This window comes from Rutilus rutilus, assembly GCF_951802725.1.
Source record: "Rutilus rutilus genome assembly, chromosome: 23".
Classification (NCBI taxonomy): Eukaryota; Metazoa; Chordata; class Actinopteri; order Cypriniformes; family Leuciscidae; genus Rutilus; species Rutilus rutilus.
The window spans coordinates 9,529,215-9,534,607 of NC_140233.1; the positions used below are offsets into that span (position 1 = coordinate 9,529,215).

A 5,393-nucleotide genomic window follows, 5' to 3' on the forward strand; every position below is an offset into this window, starting at 1 on the left:
TATATGTTGTAATACAAAAACGTTATTCTCAGGTTTCACAGACAAGACGTAAACCTAGTCCCAGACTAAAATGCATGTTTGAGCTGTTTTAACTGAAAGCAACTTGCACTGGTATATCTTAAAATATTGTTTGGTTTCAAGATTGCCCATCAGTCATGTCTTCTTCTAAGGCACGTTTATAAAAGCTACTGAAATGACCTAATTGAATTAAGACTTAATCCCGGCTTAATCTAAGCCCTGTCTGTGAAACCGGGCCTATGGATGATTTACACAGGGGCTAATTGTCACTTTCTTTTTGAGTCAAAAGTGCAATTAGTCAAATGTGTCAAAAGTTTGATTGAGTTTGAGTTTGATTTTTGTTAGTAATGGCAGGTTCCCATTGTGACAATTTACCCTATATAGTGTGACAACATGCCCCGCAATTTACACTACCAGCTTTAAAAAATAAACAACCACCTTGATAATTAACAAATAATTCTACTTTTATTTAAAATTCGATGTCAAATCGATTAATCACATCTAACATATATGAACATATATATACAATATATACACAAACTTCTGTTATATGCGATTAATCACGATTAATCGATTTAACAGCACTAAAAATATTATATATATACTGTATATGAATATATACTGTATGTGTATGTATGTGTGTATATATACATAGCCACAGATATTATATAAATAAACTTTTATGTTACATGCGATTAATCACGATTAATCACGATTAATCGATTTGTAATCGATATTTATGTATATGTGATACAATTATTTTGTCTAATCAAGTGTGAACAGTGTCTCTGTGTTTTTTTTTTATGAACTCAAATCTTACCTGTTCCTTTTTAGATGTGTTACAACTATAAATTTCTATAGCCGTGCCCTTGACTTTCACATCTCGGTTGTGTTTTACCTCAAAGATGTATCCTCATCCTCTTGGGCATCCATTCTCAGGCTTTCAACAGAAATTCAGAATTTCTCTATAGGTGAACAGATCAAAGGAAAAAGAGATGAGAGAAGGTGAGAGAAAGTGCAAGAGTGAGAAAATGAATTTCACGTACAACCGTAAATAAAGTTTTTTGTTCTCTTTGTTTCAACCCTGTATCACATGAAATACGTTCTGAGGAAACTATTTTGCAAATCGCAATTACGTTACATGCCAACATATAAGCAGTGCTATTACGTTGGTCCTTAACCTAATATAGCCAATCTATTGCAGTGCTATTACGTTTGTCCTGAACATAATACATCCAAAGCAGGTTTCTTTTCACACGTAGCAGCTCATTTTGTTTTAATTATTTACTCCCTTTTTTCTCATTGGGCTACAAAATATTATCTATGCCAGGGCGAGTCAAATGGCGGCACCCAGATAATTTTTATCTGGCCCTCCAACTGGTTTTTGATGTTTAAAACCCCTCGCAATCTGATATCAAAGTCCCCGCAAAGGTTTAGCGCGTTCAGCGGTGAGTTTAACAACGCACGTGATCATTCAGCGGTGAGTTTAACAACGCACGGCAGTTCGTGATATGGTCACGTAATTTAATCTATTGATTCGTGCCACGGACACGTTTATTTCGTTATTTTCGTAATACCAGCACGTTTTTTAAACTATTGCATTTTCAATGGGAAGCGTCTTTCGTGATAACAGCACGATTCTTTCTGCCTGTCGGCTGCAGCAGAGAAGCTGTTTAATCAACATTTTTTTCACGAGATCTTATGTGTTTTTATGTATTTTTTTTAATGTTATTATTTCGGTCTTATTGCCAGGGAAGCTGGATTGCTTTGCTGTTTATTGATATTTTTAAAATTATATTTTATCAGTAGGAAATCGCGCTGAAGAAGTCTCGTTCCGAACACATCGCGATATTTAGCATCAGTTCACGTGTGTCAGATGTTGGTAAGTAAATACCTAAATACGCTGTCCTAATAATGTGTGATATCATGTCTTTTCTGTTTGTCGATATTAATCTGCCATTATATCTGCCATCTCCACGGAGACTTTGCGTTTCATTGCTTTCTAATTCAAAACAGGGTGATTAACACTGCCTGTCACGTGACGTGCTATAGGCTTAGATATTCATATCAGATTAAAAATAGTACAATTAGTTCCAAAGTTGTATTTGTAGTAGAAGCACAGTAAAAACAACACTTACCATGCTTTTACCACAGTAACATTAGTTTTACTGTGATAAGTGTAGTAAAAAGACAGTAATCACAAAACTTACCATGCTTTTACCACACTATTTGTAGTGTGGTACTTATTGTAAATGCACAGTAACCACAACACTTACCATGCTTTTACCACAGTAACCATAGTTTTACTGTGATAGGTGTGGTAAAAGGACAGTAATCACAAAACTTACCATGCTTTTACCACACTATTTGTAGTTTTAATGTGGTACTTATTGTAAATGCACAGTAACCACAACACTTACCATGCTTTTACCACAGTAACCATAGTTTTACTGTGATAGGTGTGGTAAAAGGACAGTAACCACAAAACTTACCATGCTTAAAACCTCAGTAACCTTAGTTTTACTGTGATTGGTTTAGTAAGGACAGTAATCACAAAACTTACCATGCTTTTACCTCAGTATTGATAGTTTTAAAGTGATATTTGTTGTAAATGCATATTAACCACAACACTTGCCCTGCTTGTAAGGCTTTATAATGTTACATCCAATATTTGTAAGGTAAATCAGTACTTTTCCCTTTAAAGTCCAACTGAAATCAAAATGGACCCTATTTACTTTGTTAGCGCATATTACTAGTCTTGTGGTGAACAATTAATCCGTGCAAGTTAAAACACGGAAAAAAATGTTTTGGCTTCGTAATCTTTAATCAAAATCTGAAAATGCCCCTCCTCTCTGCATTGGAGGACCTTCCCTGATGACGTATGCTTGACGGCTTGGGTTGAGAAACGCTTAACCACTCCCCTCAAATCGTTAGTCTGTAATGAGCGAGAGATGGAGAGGAGGAGCACTAGAGTAAAACCCTGCGCTCTGTTCAATATTCCTTTTCACTGGGAAATGCGTCACAGCACTGGAGAAAAGTCGTTTGCAACTTCCGGTTCACGCGGACTTTAAATAATCCTATATATTATACATAATGATATTTTCTTTTCTCTTTTTTCAGCTGAAAAGACCAAAAGGGCCTTTCGGACTCAGTCGTTCCATTATTGTTGGAGGAGAAGTAAACGGAGGAGACGGACAGCTGCAAAGGCAAATATTCGCAATGGTATGTATGTGTTGGTTTTAACCCTAAATCAAACATTTTATCAAGCATTTGTTGTTTCTTAAAACTTTTCTCACAAAACCCATAGCCCAATCAGTACAAACATAGTCTGAAAGTCTTAATAATTCACAAGATTTAACAAGTTGTCAAATTCGTACGATACTCATACATATTTGTATACTCGTACACAATCCTGCAGCTTTTACTCCTAGTGCTGTCATTGGCTACTGCCTCAATTCCTGTACATATTTATCGCGATATTTGTAAATCAGTTGCGCCACTTCTTGGAAAGTTGTCGGATGTCACACACACTGTCAGAAAGTTTATATTAATTGCAAATTGGACCCTGTCTGTTTATGTTCCAGTAATACATGATGTCTCTCCACACCTCATAACCTACCTCTGTTTGCAAGAGTGGAAAAGCTTATCTGACTTGTCACATGACATAAGATACTCGATTATTTTGTCATAATCAGAGCAGTTACACTGCTGATAACTGTCCCGTTTGCATGTAAATCTTTTTCATGATTATTGCTTGCTATTAAAGACATACTTTTATTCATAGAAATGCCCACATATCAGTGAACTTATTACATAAAAATGCTTTTAACAATTAATTATGCAACACTCTTTACAGAAAACATATCCTACAGTTATAAACTGACTATTTGCAAGTAATGTATTAAAATTACCTTCCTTTCTGTTTTGCAGGATTACTTAGTCCTTTTTTTTAAAGCTCTACCAATATCAAACTCAACAGCTCTTTTAAGAGCCAACCATTACAAGAGCTACTAGTGAGTCGCAGCGAATCTTGCCGTGATCAGCCCTTCACAGGTGAAGTTTCTAGCATATTGCAATCAGTTTTTACTCATCAAATGTTCTCTCCTGAATCATATGGTAAATTAACTTATTTATAACTGTCTTAATTTGTGTTTCAAGAACAATAGTAATTGCACATAGAGTAAGTCGAGACTATCTTGTTTTACAGCAGAGAAGGAAGACCAGTCCTTATATCAACGCAAGCTAATCGAATAAGTCCTTTGTTTCGGGTGAGGAAGGAACATCTGATGCCCAAAGAAGACAGAAAAGTGCGCGAGTCCATTGGTATGTCTTGTATTGAAACAATGCTGTAATATGTAGTACATAATTTGATGTTGACAATTTTACATTGTACAGGTTATCACTTGGTTTTTGACCAAGTGAAGCTCTTGAAACAATTGACAGAAGAGTATGTTGTCTGGAAAGAAATCAAGCATCACTGGCAAAGGCTCAAAAGAGACCATGCCTTTCTTAAAAATCTTTTAAAATATGTTGCTGTTGATATGGGTAAAACTGTTTTTGTTCAGTACTTAGCTTATTTTGTGCTGCAATATTTTATATATATATATATATATATATAATACTTCAATGTGTGTATATTATATAACGTACTGACTGCTGCTTTGTAAATTTATGTAAGGAACAGGCAACTCTGGCCCTTTGCATTCTACTTTTTGAGGTTAGTTAAGAGTTAACCTCCAACCTTAATCGAGCACATCTGAAAATTTTAACCAAAGTCTTCAGGTTTACTTCTAGACAATAGGCAGGAGGGTTTGAGGTCGGAGCTAAATGTGCAGGACAGTGGACGCTGAGGGCCAGAGTAAACCATCACTGCTTTAAATAACGCAGAACATAAGCTGACCCGACTGTCCATTAAACAACTTTATTTGAATGGTTTCTGTCTTTTGTTTTCCTTTCAGACCAGGACTGGAGAACGCCTGACAATGGGATGTTGAGACTTCTTCCTCTGGTTGAGAAAAAGCTACTCCACATCAGTGATCACATCTTCTGTTCTTCTGTTCTTCAACTGAACAAACTGTTAAGACGAGGAAGAAGAACACTAACACGATCGAGACGTACAGGGAAGAGCAAGAAACCAGTTTAGCTGTGATAATGAATCATTATTTTCCAACACAATATCAAATCTGTTTTCTGTATCATATGTGACTGAATATGATTATCTGGCACTCGTTTTGTGGCTTCAGCAGCTGTGAATGGATTCATATGATGTTAACGTGTTTTTGAAGACACATTTTTATTTATCTTGAATCTCATTTGTCTTTATGCTACTTTATCAACTTTATGCTTTGTTCTCCAATAAAGTGTTGTTTAATAAA

At 35.6% G+C, this 5,393-nt stretch overlaps 1 long non-coding RNA gene across 3 annotated transcripts; it reads left to right on the plus strand.

The window, feature by feature from the left end:
* Positions 1 to 1,114: 1,114 nt before the first annotated feature.
* Positions 1,115 to 5,393, plus strand: LOC311282468. Of its 3 annotated transcripts, XR_014625941.1 has the most exons (5): positions 1,115 to 1,900; positions 3,139 to 3,240; positions 3,949 to 4,071; positions 4,226 to 4,341; positions 4,977 to 5,393. It is a non-coding gene; the product is annotated as an uncharacterized lncRNA (long non-coding RNA). The 3 variants fall into 3 exon arrangements; XR_014625942.1 differs by lacking the exon at positions 1,115 to 1,900 and having other exon boundaries at positions 2,736 to 3,240; XR_014625943.1 differs by lacking the exon at positions 1,115 to 1,900 and having other exon boundaries at positions 2,736 to 3,240; positions 4,229 to 4,341.